The sequence below is a fragment of the Panthera onca genome, chromosome B2 (assembly GCF_046562875.1).
Source record: "Panthera onca isolate mPanOnc1 chromosome B2, mPanOnc1 haplotype 2, whole genome shotgun sequence".
NCBI classification, from domain to species: Eukaryota; Metazoa; Chordata; class Mammalia; order Carnivora; family Felidae; genus Panthera; species Panthera onca.
Genome location: NC_138343.1, coordinates 73781046 through 73797491, shown reverse-complemented (window position 1 = coordinate 73797491; position 16446 = coordinate 73781046). Strand labels below are relative to the sequence as shown.

The window sequence follows — 16446 nt, the reverse complement described above, 5'->3', positions numbered from 1 at the left end:
CAAAGCTTTTTCTTTTTTTAACAGAACTTTGTATTTCTCTTTTGGTATGGTCCATGTCTAATAAAGCAGATATTCATATCACCTATAGCTGGTAGGTGCTATTATTTTTTAAGTTTATTTATTTATTTTGAAAGAGAAAGATCATGAGAGAGTACATGCAAGTGGGGGAAGGGCAGAGTGAGGGGGAGAGAGAGAGAATCCCAAGCAGACTCTGCACTGGCAGCACAAAGCTGGATGCAGGACACAGTATCACATACTGTGAGATCACGATCTGAGCTGAAATCAAGAGTTGGACATTTAACCAAATGAGCCACCTAGGCACCCCTGTAGGTACTATTCTATCAAAAATCTAGGGGCTCTTAACTACATGTGATGGCTCACTGTTTTTCTCTCATTATTTCAACATTCTCTCTGTAGTGAAAAAAGAGATATGAGTGGAGCAAGAAAAAAAAATTTCATAACAAACCTACTTAGGCACATAGGATGATGAATGATACTATCTTCTCTCAGTGTAGTACAGCAGAATACTATAAAACCAAACAAATGTTGAGAACCATCAGATTATATGGTAATTCCATCCTTACAATTCTCAAGTTTTAGAATGAAAATTATATACAATTAATTCATTCTCTACTTGCTCAATGTAGAGAAAATTGAGGTTGTCTTAACTATATCCATTCTTACCTTTCCCATTTTGTGGCTAAGGTGAGTTCAAATGTAATTGATCTCTTCACCCCCTCCTCACCCCCACAAAGATGGACTCTGATAACCTATCCAATCAGAAAATGCATGCCTTTGGTCAGTGTGATTGATAAAGGATGGCCCAATTAACTGAAAGGTCAGGACTCTTATTTCTTAGTTTGTGGAGAAAATATTCTTAATTCTGCAGTTTTCTTGCCCCTCACCCTACAAGCCACCATTGGTATGAATGAGGAAGCATGAGAGACATTGGTGTAAGAAACCATATTGAAACCATGGAGGAAGCCAGCCTAAAGATGACATCAGCATGGAGCTGGGAACATCTGAGCAAACTGCATAAAACGGGCCCAGAGTCCTGGCTGGACTATGCCTGAAGCTCACCCTACCTCTGGACTTTTCTGTTTCTACATCAATCAAATTCTCTAATTATTTAAGCTTCTATCACAGATCTTCCTTGACTTATGATGGGGTTACATCCAGAAAAACCCATCGTAAGTTGAAAATGCATTTAATATACCCATCCTGCCAAACATCATAGCTTATATTAACCTCCCTTAAATGTGCTCAGAATACTTACATTAGTCTATAGTTGGGCATGGTCATCTAACACAAAGACTATTGTATAATGTGTTAAATATCTCATTTAATTTATTGAATACTGTACTGAAAGTGAAAAACAATGGTTGTATGAGTACAGAAGGGTTGTAAGTGTGTCTTTTCTTTACCCTTTGATCATGTAGCTGACTGGGAGCTGCGGCTCACTGACTGTCCAGCATGGTGACAGGATCCTACCATATATCACTGTCCCAGGAAAAGATCAAAATTCAAAACTGAAGGACAGTTTCTACTGAGTGCATATCACTGTCACACCATCATAAAATTTAAAAAAATCATAACTGGAACCATCATAAGTCAGGGACCATTTTTATTGGGTTTGTTATCTACAATTAATAGTATCATCACAGAAATAATTCATTCAGAATATCAAGTTATGAATTAAGAATGACAGAATTGTGAAGAATGACAGATTAAATATTCCTGTACATTCATTTAAAAAACCCAGACAATGTGGATGTAGAAATTATTTATGGACATTCAAAAGTGAAAATTTCAAAAGGATTCTAATTAGGTTTTCCTTAAAAACCAAAAAGATCATGTCTAAGATAATTAGGTTCTACCCAGTAGGTGACTTTATTGCTTAGCATTAGTACATCAATCCCACTGAAAAATGAATGCTTTAGGTCCATCTCAGTAGCCTAATCACTGTACAAATTGGTGTACTTATGAAGTGATTGATTTTCTGCCACCTTTGGGATAATACTCTCTAATAGCTATTCACAAACTAATGCCCTTGCACACAATGTTTATCTTTCTTATGAAAAGAGTCACTCATTAGGTTAAATAAGACTTATGATTTTCCTAAAACCTATGATTTTATAAAAATTGTTATAATGGACAGACCCTTGATTAAAAATTCAAGAAAGGTGTGGGATGCCTGCGTGGCTCAGTCAGTTAAGCGTCTAACTTCAGCTCAGGTCACAATCTCTCAGTTTGTGGGTTCAAGCCCTGCATCAGACTCTGTGCTGACAGCTCAGAGCCCGGAGCCTGCTTCGGATTCTGTGTCTCCTCTCTCTCTGCCCCTCCCCCGCTTATGCTCTGTCTCTCTCTCTCTCTCTCACAAAAATGAAAAAATTAAAAAAAAAATAATTCATAACATCACACCCTGTCTCCTCTTATCAGTCTGTAGGTGGACTTGCTCTGAGTACTACTCCTGCCTCCGTATCTTGAAGCATTAAAGACATGAGAGTAGAGACATCCTCTGACAAAAAGTTGTTTGGCTATAACTATTCTTGATATTGTCTATCTGAAAAATACATCTTACACTGTAAACCTAGGCAAGAATTTCTGTATGCAGTTAATCACAAACATTTTAACTGTGGTCTAAACTAATGCATTAAGTTTGGGGTAGTTGAATTACATACATTCAAAAATAATATCCCCAAATAAAGTTAAGTTTTATCTGTTTACAGGAAGTTAGTATTTCTGTCTGGTGATATTTATGTTGGTTCTCATTATTGTATAAATTTGAAACTAACTTCGGGTAAGTCTGAGACTTTGGGAGCCTCAATTTCTTCTTCTGTAAAATGAAATGTTTAGAATGATAATCACTAAGATTGTTTCCAGTTTAAAATAATACAAATAATAATAATAATAGCATCAATAACAGAGTCCCCATCTCAATAATTCTACTAAATAAAGTGGCAGAACATATAAAGACTGATCTTCAGTCTTGCTATAACCACACCCAGCAAGTCTGCAATTACTAATAGGTTAAGATAGATTGATCATCTGAGACTGTACATCTTCTGGGTACTTAACTCAGAACCCCAGGGTCTTCCATCCTTCCTCAGAGAGAGGAACAGCAAAGGGACACCATTTCTCCTAATTACTCCTGGAACAGAAGGGAATATTCAGGACAATCCAATAAGTAAGTTAAACAAGCAGGTTACATTCCTAATAGATCACTTTTGCTAAGGCTGTATCTCTTTGCTTGGTGATGGAAGCTGTATCCAAATGGTGGGGATAAGGAAGAAAGCATTCCAGAAGGAAAAATGAAACACATTTGTTGATTCTATTTATAGCCTCTAGCATTGCCACCAAATTGAAACCATCCAGAGACTGTTTTTTTTTTTTTCTGTTTTTTTTTTTTTTGACTGAGGAATTATTTAGATTTCAGAGCAATTAAGTAGAAGCTTGACTTTGAAGCAGTAACAAAATCAAAACCAACACCAACTTTTAAATGAGTTGTTGAATTTCCTTTAACTACAAAGCTGCAGTGCTCCATTGTGGGGAGGGCAGTGTGGGGTAGGATGGAAACAAAGGGTTGATTGTTTTAATTGGATTTGGTTTTCACAGGGAGTCCTGGTTTGTTATACAATATTTATAAGTTTGTGGATATTGTTTGCTTAACAATAGATAATTATTCCATTATCTTTCTAAATAATAAGAAAAGTCATCTTGTATCCTTACAGAAAAAAATTCAAGGGGTGCCTGGGTGGCTCAGTCAATTAAGTATCCGACTCTTGATTTCGGCTCAGGTCATCATCTCACAGTTCATGAGTTTGAGCTCTGTATCAGGCCCTGCACTGACAGTGTGGAGCCTGCTTGGGATATTCCTCTCTCTGTCTCTCTCTGTCTCTCTCTCTCTCTCATTTCTCTGCCCCTCCCCTGTTTGTACTCTGTTTCTCTCTCTCAAAATAAGTAAATAAATTTTAAAAATATCAATGACTTTAAAAAAAGGAGAAAATTCAAGCATAGAATACATTTTATATTTTTTTAAATCTTTGAATATAGCTAGCTTTTTAAAAGTGGGATGGTATTATTCATTTATTCAACAAGTATTCATTGAGCACCAATTCTGTGTACAAGCATGGTGGTAGGCATTGCAAATACAGGTGAATAATCCAGACCACATCCCTGTTCTTGTGGAATTTACAGTCTTATAGAAAAGACAGATCATTAAACAAGCAAGTCTACTCCAGAGTGGCAGGTACTATACTAGGTAATGAACATAGTGCTGCAAGAACACAAAGAAGGCACCTCTAACTCAATGTCAAGTCAGGGAGGTTTCCCTGAAAAGGTGGTATCTAACCCAAGGGGTCTGATTATTTGAGATTTGAGTTCAAATAATTTGTTCACAGTAGCAGACAACTCACTGTAAACATAGCAAAGACAGTGAGTTCCTACTATGTGCCAGGCACTGTTCTTTGTTTTTTACATGCCTTATTTCATTTAATTCTCACAAGAGGTCTTCAAGATAAATACTATTATACTTAACATAAGGCTGAAGCTCAAAGAGATTAAATGACTTTTCCAATGTTATATGACTAATAAGTAGCAAAACCAGGAATCTAATATTGGTCTGTTTGACTTTAAGGCCTGGGATATTTCCAATCTAGCCTTACAAAAGAAAACTTTTAGCTAAAATATGGGGTAAAAATTTTGAAATAGACTGACTCTTTAAAATAGCACAAAAAATAAAATAGTACAATAATTATCACTGGAAAACATTACCCCGACTGACCATTAAAGATGGTGGGCTGAGCACACACAATTGTGTCCTCTCTCTCGGGAAACTTTATTAAAATGTCAGTAAAGGAAAAAAGTCTCTAGAAAGCTACGGTGATAAAAAGAATGGTAGAGTCACCATCATTCATGAACCAGGGATGTCAATGGGTTTGTGGAGAACAAAAGGAGAAGGAGTCATGGTTGCTCATGAAACAGGGCAGAGGAAGCTGAAACCTTACTGAATTTAGAAGAAAATGACTAGGAAGGAGCAGAGTTTCCTCCTAGGACTTGGAAAAGGCTCGAGAGTGGAGTGAAGTGAGAGTGTAAGTGAAGCTTAGGACTGGAAATAATAGGGTCAATTAAAAGTATGTACTTGAAAAATTGGGCAAATCATTCTGAAACAGAGATCATCTATAAGCAGAAATTGAGCTCCCAAGCAGAAAACTGGATGTCTTTTATTTGGAGGAGCTGAATGGTTCCAGAAGCAGAACATGATAGCATCCTCAATTGAAAGGGGGCTCTCTGTCTGATTCACCTAAAGCAATGCCTAGCTGTCAACAAGCCAAATCAGTTTTTAGTGACTCATTCTTAAATATGAGGAGTCAACTAAAAATATGAGGAGTGAAAAATCTCCCAAGGTGAACAGCAGGGAAAACAAACAAACAAGGTAGGTAAAGACAGAAATAAAAAGATCTAGGAGAAAACAAAGCCAGTTCGTAGAACATAAAAGAAGTTAAAAAATAAAGGAAAACACTCTAATTAAAATCTTTTGAGATATATGAGAAGATATTGAATCCATAGAACAAAATCAGCACACGTAAAAAAGGAACAATCAGGAACAAGAAAGAGTTCTTGAGAATTAAAAATGAGATTGGCAAAATATTAAATTCAGTAGACAGCCTGAGAGATAATGTCTAGAAAATCTCCCATAATGCAGAACAAAACAGAGACAGACTGAGAAAGAAATGCTAAAAGATCAAATATCAATCTAGGAGGTCCAAAGAGGAAGAAATAATCAAGGAATAAACAGACAAAAATTTTCCAGAGTCAAGGACAACATGAGTGTCCAGATTTAAAGATCCCACTGATTTTTCAGTTCTCAAATGGGCAGACACCCGCACCAAGGAATTAGGAAATTCGAAATTTATGAAATTAGAAATTTCATAAATTCTAGAATGAAGAGATGATCTAAATATCTCTAGAGAGAAAAACACACATCACTTTCCAAGAAGTGAAAATCCAAATAGCAGTGAACTTCTCACTAGCATTGCTAGAAGCTCAAGCTTTTGAGAAAAAAAAAAAATGTTTTTATCTTAAAACTCTATACTCAGTCACTCATGAATTCTTTTTTTTTTTTTTAACACAGTCATGCAAGGACTCAAAACTTAACCTCCCACGTACTCGTTCTTAGGAAGTTATTGGAAGATGTGTCCAACTAAACAAGGACATAAACTTAGAAAAAGAAAAAGCCAGAATAGAGGAAAAAGCAAATCCAAAATATGAAGTCCCAAGAACACAACTGTGTATCAGGCCAACAGCATATCCAGTCCAACTTAGAGCAGAAGGAAAGGAAGCTCTGGCAACAAAAAGTAGGGACTCAAGACAATCTGTTATAATGTCTCACTTGAAATCTGAACACATGAAAATGGAAAAATATGCAGGAGAGGAAAACAACAGAGACCCAAGGAAAAAAAAGTTGTAAAAGAAAGTAAATGTAATTGGTGTATACTTCTTAGCCTTCCAGTAAATAATGTATATATTATCAACTTAATTTAAAAACCATGATATGATTGTTTTGTGAGGATAGTAGTAAGAGAGGCATCTGTGTGTAGGAACCATACCCTCATCTGACACAATAAAGAAGTTAGTACATGATGTCTAGAATGGATAGATCAAGGAGCAGCCTGAGAGCATATTAACTGGGGGTTTGGGAAAAACTACCAGGAGAAGCTAATAAAAGAGTAACAATAGTTGCCCCTGGGAAGCTGAGATGGGAAGTAAGGAAGACATGGGACATAAGATTATTATTTTGTTATTACAAGGATATTGAGGCTATTTGAATTTTTAGCTATGTGTATGTTATTAACACAAATTGAAAAGTTTATCAAAGAAAAAATATTATATGTCAAATCCTCTGTTAAGAAGTCAGCATAGGTCTCTGTTTAAATTTATTAGATGTCCCTGGTCATAACACTCAGAGTAAGGATCAATGACAAGTACACATATTCAGTAAACAATTTCAGTTCCTTGCTCACCATTCCATTCTTGCGGTTTCATGTATCTCTTCTGTGTACTTTCTCACTCAGATATTGATCAGTAGGAATTATGTGTTACATAGTTATATATAGCACATAATTAAAAACAAAATATACTTAATTGTATGAGAATTTGTTGAGGACTATTCACCAGACTGGTCATTCAGTGAACTTGTTCAAACTGAAAATTACGTAAGTGGATATTTTAAGGAATAAATCTCAAAAACATGGAAAATCCTTTGCCCCATTTACTTCGTGTCAATTTTCTGAGATTTGTTGGCATTTTTTTTTTGTGACATTTTCCCCTCAGACTGCTTTTTGTTAAATAAATATATAAATAAACAAATAAATAAATATACAAACAAACAAACCACAGAATAATTTTCCTAGATAGGAAAACAAGTCACAGATGTATTCCTATTACCTACCTTTGAGGTCAACATTGCATTCTGGTTTTGATGAAAATAGAATAAAGTACACAACCATTATTTGATATGAATTAAAATTCCTATCATTGCCGTCTGTATTTGTTCTACTAACATCATTCACCTTACCTTTGAAATATAAAGAATGCCTGTGGCAACCAGCCTCTGCCTGTTGGTTCTGTTCTTTCCTTGAAGAGTATTTTCATTAATGATTAAAATGGTATTTTGCTCTTACTAGACATGTGTACATTTCTCTCCATCTTGCTAGAGCTGGGAGCTGGATGCTCAGATATGATGCAGTTTGGTGGCTGAGTGCTCTGGGACCTAACTTGGGTTTGAATTGTGGCTTGGATACTTACCAGGTGTGTGGCTTCCGACAAGTTACTTCTCTAAGTTTGTTTCCTCCCTTCAAAATGAGGTTAATTAAAGCATTAACTGAAGAGTTGTGGAAAAGATTTTTTCTTCTTATTTTTTTTTTAATGTTTATTTTTGAGAGAGAGAGAGAGGCACACTGCAAACAGGGGAGGGGCAGAGACAGAGGGAGACACAGAATCTGAAGGAGGCTCCAGGCTCTGAGCTGTCAGCACAGAGCCCAATGCAGGGTTTGAACCCATGAACTGTGAGATCATGACCTGAGCTGAAGTTGGACTCTTAATCGACTGAGCCACCCATGCACTCTGAAAAGATTTTTTTAATGTTTATTTATTTTTGAGAGAGAGAGAGAGAGAGAGAGAGAGAGAGAGAATGAATGAGCCAGGAAGGGGCAGAGAGAGGGAGACACAGAATCCAAAGCAGGTTCTAGGCTCCATATTGTCAGCACAGAGCCCTACAAGGGGCTCAAACTCACCAACCTCAAGATCATGACCTGAGTTGAAGTTGGATGTTTAACCGACTGAGCCACCCAAGCTCCCCAAAATAATTTCATTTTTTAAATGTTTATCCATTTTTGAGAGAGAGAGGGAGAAAGAGGTAGATAGGGAGAAAGTGTAAGCAGGGGAGAGGCAGAGGATCAGAGCAGGCTCTGCAATGACAGCAGCAAGATGGACACAGGGCTCAAACTCATAAACCGTGAGATCTTACCTGAGCTGAAGTCAAAAGCTCAACTGACTGAGCCATACACATGCCCTGAGTTGTGGAAAAGATTTAAAAGGTAATTCAAATAAAGTCCTTGGTAAAGTGCATGAAACATAGTAAACGTTCAATAAATGATAGTTATTGGTGTTATAAACTTTCTGTACCATGACATGACTGAAAAACTAATGGACTAGTGATCAGAAATACCAGATCTTTCCCAGTGTCCCTTCCAACTGTGGCATTCTATAGGGTATGATTAGGTCCTTAATATCCATGACTTGCAAGACTATTGGGTGTATTTTAGTAATATCAAATAAAAAAATAGTTACTAAGGAGTTATCATGAATATTTATGTGTGAAGAAACACTAGATTAACCAGAAAGGTAACTGGGAAAATGACTTTAAGAGCAAAACTATTGCTTCTTCTTAGGGGAGCAAGCAATTGTGATATAGGATTTAAGGCAAAGAAGATAGAACAAGTCATTGAATCATTATTATTGGCATTGCATGCTTCTTAGAAACTAAGCATTTCACAAAGATGCCTTCTTTGTATTTTAGAATCGTAGATTAAGATGTTGCAAATTTAATTCAGCTTAACAATATTGATTATGCTCAATCATTTATTTTATTTATTTACTTATTTATTTATTTATTTATTTATTTATTTATTTATTTATTTTAAATGGGGAGGGAAAGGAAAAAAAGTTAGACAGGGAGAGAGCCAAACCATAAGAGACTCTTAAAAACTGAGAATAAACTGAGGGTTGATGGGGGGTGGAAGGGAGGGGAAAGTGGGTGGTGGGCATTGAGGAGGGCACCTGTTGGGATGAGCACTGGGTGTTGTATGGAAACAAATTTGGCAATAAATTTCATATCAACCATTTAGTTTCAAGGTAAATATGGTGCTGTTTTGAATGTTCTGTTGTAGTTTGGTTAGGATCCAAAGGCATCCTTCATTAGCTTCTTTATTAGTACATTTAAATACTCCCTTGGCTTAATTAAGCTTCAAATGACTTTATTCTCTGATTCAGCGGTGTTTGTGTTCAACAGACTTACCAAGCTTCCTTATAAATCTTCCCACAGCAGATGTTGAGATGCATGTGGCATGGGGTGACTCAGGTTTTGGGTAATGGCCCATGCTTCTTGAATTTAGGGAAGTGATGACTTTTGTTGCTACACTTCTGTGGCCCTATGTATATATCTCTTTGTCTAAGCCACTTAGGAACAAGAGAATAGTTCCAGGTGGACTCAGTCAGATGATCTTCTATGGTGCCCACCCCTGAGGTATTACATTTGAGAGGTAACATTGGTAGCAACATATCATGAACTAATAACTCGTTAGGATTCACTCAACGCCTTCCTTCCACTAGCACTGAAAATCCCCCAAAGACTACCCCACATGTGTCCTGATACTAACCATCAAACTGATGTTAATGAATGAGATTTAAGTAGCTAATTCCAATTTCTCTCTCTAAACAGGCAAAGTAGAGGGAGATCTAACTCCCTAGAATAGCACTAGAATAGAACTTTCTGTGATGGTGGAAATGTTCTATATCTATGGTAGCCACTTGCCATATGTGGATATTGAGCATTTGAAATGTAGATAGATAATTGAGAAATTGAATTTTAAAATTTATTTCAGTGTAATTAATTTAAAAGCCCCAAAAAGTCACTGGTTACATTCATGCTTACACAATAAATGTTATAAAAATATATTTGGTCCCAAAGGAGAGGGATTTAGACTTACTAATGGGAAAATAAGTTAAAAAAAAAAAAAAGAATTCTGCCTCATCTAAGGGACTCTGAGCTGATTTTGTAGGTGGCAGGAAGGAAAGAGCCTCTAGTTTTTCATTTTTTGTTGGTTTACCTAATGGATTTGAGAAAATTCAACAAGTATTCTTTGTGAAGGACTGGAGAAACCTATAGGGAGTTATATACCATATATCTACACCCATATTTATCTATTCTCATGTGTTTAGAAGTCATTTCCATTTTATTCTGAGTACAATCTTCACAATAAAAATTAAAACAAAGGTTGACATACCTAAGATTTCTTTAATTTTATTTGTTTGGGAGAAAGAATTATTTTAGAGGTTGAGGAAAATATGTTTCTGGCCATATTCCCTCTCCCATTAAAACATATTTATTTTACTATGTATTATTTCACCCATTTCATCATTACTATAATTTTCTCATTTTGAATCATAAGACATTTCATGTGATATGAGAGGACAATTCCCTTTGTGGAGAAAGGTCTCTTGCTCATTGTTGTATCCCCAGTGCCTAGAACAATATCTGACAAATGATAGGTATCCCATAATATTTGTTGAATAAATGAGCAAATTAAAGACAGTGTCTTCTTTTAAAGTAGTGCTAGTTTCTGGCATCTCCTTGTTACTTTGATGTTGCTGTTTGGGCAAGGAATATGCAAACAAATAGACAAACATGAGCTTGGCTGGACAACTGAAAACTGATTAGTTCTCCGAGACTCAATTCAGCCCACGCTATTTCTCAGGCATCTGAAATCTGGTTGTAGTTTGCTCAGAAATGTGTGTACTCATTGTGTGCAGAGGGATTTTTATATCAACTGGCATCTTCTCTTTTTGTTTAATGACTAGAAACCAAACCATGTTAAAGACTGGAAGAAATTAGCAACTGTTTAACATCTGAAGACAAAAGAGTTTCTATTTGGGGGAAATGAAAGAATTAGTCCTGGGGTCGCTCTTTCTCCTTTACCTTCCCTGTTCATTGCTAGAGGTGTCATGGTTAGTTAACAAGAGGAGTTTATCAAGGTAGATCTGATACATTACATGATCTCCACCATGTATAACTCAGCACCATGGGAGTATGATTCACGAGTTTTTCATTTAGCTTTGGAGAATGTTCCATTTGTCATTTGCAGTATTTTCATGGGTTTCCTCCAGAAGTTTATTCTGCAGATGGGCAATAAGACGTGTGACAGACTTGAAGAGAATGCTGCCAGCAAGAATTACCCAAACTATATCCTCTGGGGACTGACCATAAGCTCATGTCTGCAAGGAATAGAATTCTGGAGTGACTGGCCCACTAAGAGTCCCATAAACCACGCGAGAAGATGGGGGAAAGTGACAGTTGGTGGGAAAATACTTCCATTCTGCTGAGATTAAGTCTGACCTGATAGATCCTTTCAGTCTGCATGTGAATAAAAGCTGGTTCTGTTTTGCTGCAGGCCTTAAAAAGGTAAGGGACAAGAGAGTTAAAAGTAATCGTAAAAAGCCAGTTCCCAAGCACAGTAATTATGCAGTTCTAAGAATTATGACTCAATTATCATTCCCCTTGCTATACAAAGACAAAACCTTCAAGATTCGACTAATTTGGATGCCTGTAGGAAATTATGGTTTCTGAGTTACTATAGAAAGCAGCAGCTGAAATTTTGCTTGCTAAAAAACTGGTGTGAGGTAGGGTTGCTCCCAGTGGTGTTCTCTCAGTTAAAATGTGTCTGCATTTTCTGTTACTCATGTCTGATGTTTGGTTAACAAGTTGACTCTAACCAACAATGGGCCCAGCCTTATTACAATGGGTCTATCCTTAAGGTACTTTTTTTCCTGCAGCATAACCCAGAATCTTCATTTTTAAGTTTTATTATTTTTGTTTTATAAAAATAATAACTGCAGAATAACACAAATTTATGAAGGCATACAATTCCTAAGTGCAGTGTTCAGTACACTTTACACATGTACTGCATTTCAATATCCTAGAAATTTCCCTCATGCCCCTCCTAGTCATTACCTCTGCAAAGATAACCACTACCACTATTCTGACTTCCTTCATAAAAGATTCCTTTTGCTTATTCCTGAATCTGCATTTTAATAAGAACCCCAAGGGATTCTTATGTACCTCAGAGTTTGAGAAACACCGACTTGAGGTTTTGAACATAAAGTGAAATAGAAATCTCTGATCCAGGTCCTTTAAATAAAACAAAGCACAAAATCCATGTGTTTAGATTGATCTATAGTGTGGTGATCACAAATCAATATCTTCAATTTCATCACGAAAGCTCCGCAAGGAAGTAAAATACAGCTTTGTGCCTGTACTAATATTGATGCCAAATATCAGAGAGGTTCACCTGAAGCCAGGCACCTGCAAATTCCTATTATCATAAACAGACCATGATGCTCCCTGGTCTCGGAGTACACTTCATTTGCATAGGCAGGAAATTCAGATTCAGGTCATGTTTTTCCCCTGTCAACTGTGGTTTATTTTCCTTACCCATTCTAAATCTGTCATTTTCAGTCTCAGGTGTAAACTTTATGGTTTACTGTACTGTAATTTTAATATTGAATGCAATCTTACCAAGTTGTAGGAGGTGGCATACCTTTCAGTGAATCCAAATAAAGCTATAAATATTAAGATAGGAACCCTCCACATCCACTCTTTATGGTTTACAAAATCTTATTTTGGGTTGAAAAAGAAAATAATATTTTGCTTTTCTTTGGTCATCTTTCCCTATCCCTTTAGTAATATCTTATAATACTATATGATTCTTTTGACTTTCTTTTAAATTTTTTTTTCAACGTTTTTTATTTATTTTTGGGACAGAGAGAGACAGAGCATGAACGGGGGAGGGGCAGAGAGAGAGGGAGACACAGAATCGGAAACAGGCTCCAGGCTCCGAGCCATCGGCCCAGAGCCTGACGCGGGGCTCGAACTCACGGACCTCACGGACCTCACGGACCGCGAGATCGTGACCTGGCTGAAGTCGGAGGCTTAACCGACTGCGCCACCCAGGCGCCCCTGATTCTTTTGACTTTCTGGGCCAGCTTCTGATGGCCTGCTTGCCCGATAGTCTATTCTAATCTCTTCTCGGCTAGCAGTGACTACTCAAATGCATTTAAATCTAGAGCTTGGGAGAGCATCACTTTGAATCAATATTTTCTAAGGAAATAGGCATTTGAACAAGGCTACATTAAATTTCTTTCATCTCTCATGTGGGTTGCAATAGGTCCAGCCGCTCCCCAGAACATCTGAGGTGTGATGATGTTTGATAATGTTTGTCAATGTCTACAGGTGATTATCCAAATATTTTCATTGCTTGTAGTCCCCATTACCATTCTCTACAAAGGAGGTACAACTTCCATGGATAGCAGTGGCTAGAATTAAGAAGATTCACCGAATCCTATCAAAGTTTACTCTCACTCTAACTGACTCCAACAGTCTTTATGATTCATGCAAATGCAATGAGTCAGATCATGGAATCTGTGCTGTCATAATGACAAAGAGTAAAAATTTTGCACCCAAAATTTACATTTTATTCTTACCAAGTAAATCCTGTAAAGCGAAACCATGACTTATGAAGAGAGGAAATGAATAATGTTAATACCTGTATTATATATTCACATGGGGTACCTGTATATCTATTTAGGTATTTCTAGTTACTTTTGAACAGCATTATTCACATTATGATGCATGAAGTGAACTTGTTTTGCTGTTAATTACACCAGCTTTTTGTTCAGTAGCACTGGGCTAAATGAAGCAAGTTAGTATCAACACTTCTTTAAAAAGGAAAAGTGACTTATATTTTCTTATGTAAAAATAGTACAGATGTATTATAAATTATAGACTGCAGAAAAGTAGAAAGAAGTGTGGGGGGGGGCAGGAAGTATTTGTTTTCACCATGCCAACAACCATTGCTGTTGTGATATATTTCCTTGTAAGCTTTTCCTGCCTGTAATTTTGGCTCTGTTGTGATCACTTAGTAGTCTATTTATTTCATTTCCTATTATCGTGATATTCCACATTACTAAAACACAATTATAAACACAATTGTTATAACACAATTATAAACACAATTGTTTATAAACACAATTTTTAACAGTTAAATGCTTTACTTTGTGAATATAATATAGTTATTTATCATTTGTTTAATGTCGAGCAATTAGCCTGTTTCAAGTTTTTCACCACTTAAAGTAGGTGGAGCGGGAAGAAAAAAAAAGAGGGGCACCCATGTGGCTCAGTCGGTTAAGCATCTGACTTCAGCTCGGGTCATGATCTCATGGTCCATGGGTTCGAGCCCCACCTCAGGCTCTGTGCTGACAGCTCAGAGTCTGGAGCCTGCTTTGGATTCTGTGTCTCGCTCACTCTCTGCCTCTCCCCTGCTCATGCTCTGTCTCTCTCTGTCTCAAAAATAAATAAAACATTTTTAAAAATTTAAAAAAGAATGAATAAACATTAAAAAAACTTTTTAAAAAAAAAGGAAAAAAGGGAAAGAAGGAAGGAAGGAAAGAAAAGAAAAAGAAAAGGGGGAAAAAAATCAGGCTGAAAGTGAATGAAGGGGAAAGGCATGCAGGAAGGCAAGGCAACACTTATCTTTACTTTTTAAGTTTATTTATTTTGAGAGAGAGCACAAAGGGGGTAGGAGAAGAGAGAGAGAGAGAGAGAGGGAGGGAGAGAGAGAGAGAGAGAGAGAGGGAGAATTCCAAGCAGGCTCTGCACAGTCATAGCCCAGAGCCCAATGCAGGGCTTGAACTCATGAACCAAACCATGAGATCATGAACTGACCCAAAAAGCAAGAGATGGACACTCAACTGAATGAGCCACCCAGGAGCCCCAGAAGGAAGGACTTTTATAAAGGAACCTGAATCTGCACCGTTTCCCCAGTCCAAAAGATAGTCCTTTACACTAGGTAGTTCTTCACCTTCTTTTGATTCATGACTAGAGACTTAACTTATGCATACAACAGGTTCCAAATCTCAAAACCCTAAGCTTACGGAAACAGAAATAGGTTTAAAATTAGCTCTCTTGTCCTTTTGCCAGGCCATATGAGCTTTAGCACACAGCATCTCATTTGACTCTCCAGTTAATTTTTGTGAAATAAATATTATTACCCCAAGTTTACAAATGAAAAAACAAACTCAGAGGCATTGAGTGTCTTCTCCCATGTCAGCTAGTAAGTTGTAAGGCCAGTGTTCACGTCCAGGTTTTGTGACTCCAATTTTACTTTGGTTCAAGTTTTCTATGGCTTCTTGATTTCTATTCACTTATTTGATTTCTCATGCCGGCAGTGCCCTGGCACTCTTGGATTTTGCCTGGACTTTGCTTCTTTGGTCTGGGCTTCTTGCCTAGTTCCTTCAACTCACTACTGCCCACATCTCAATCTGTCAATCTGCCAACTTTGTTTAACTGAATTGTGTTCATTTAAGAAAACTTGCTTTGGTGTATTTTAGACAATGAGGAGACTTTATTAGAATATGTAGTAGATATATTTCTCCTTAAATGTAACCACTGCTTCCTTGTTCACTTAAAGGTCTGATATATTCCTCTGCCGATAGTCTCTTGTGTGCCTATATCACCATGCTTGGTACAGGAGAGCAGGTGTTCTTCCTGTAAATTCCCCATATTGGTCCAGTTGCTATCCCATTGTGGAAAACACTACTAATTGTTTGTCGACCTCATGTCATGTTCCTGGAAACATAGAGTCCCTTTCCCATATGACTGAGTTCTGGCCATTAGAATGTGAGTGAAAGTCCTATGTGCCATTTCCAGGCCTGGAAAAGTCTTGCATGTGTATTCAATTCTTCACACTCATTTTCCCCCCACTGGCTTGAAGCAGACCTTTGAAGCCACATGTTGAAGATGGTAGAGCTACAGAAAAAAAGAACCTGGGTTCCTGAATCATCGCCTGAAAGAGAGCCAGCTACCAACAAGGAAAACCCCTTTAGGACTTTACAAGAACAAGAACTTTTTTCTTGCTTGTCCCATCATACAGTTTGGGGTTTATATGGTTCACCAGTTAGCCTACTCTAACAAGTACAGCCATGAACATCTTTGTAATTGCTAATTAAGGAGAACCTCTTTAGTGTTGTGGTTTGACTAGATAGCAGAATTAAAGACATTCATTTTTTTTCTTTTTTTTTTTTAATTATATTAATTCAAATTCAAGTTCGTTA

General features: G+C 37.0%; 1 pseudogene; it reads left to right on the top strand.

The window, feature by feature from the left end:
* Nucleotides 1-11343: 11343 nt before the first annotated feature.
* The window catches only part of LOC132667966 (proto-oncogene serine/threonine-protein kinase mos-like), a 33927-nt pseudogene continuing 28824 nt past the window's right edge, over nucleotides 11344-16446 (top strand).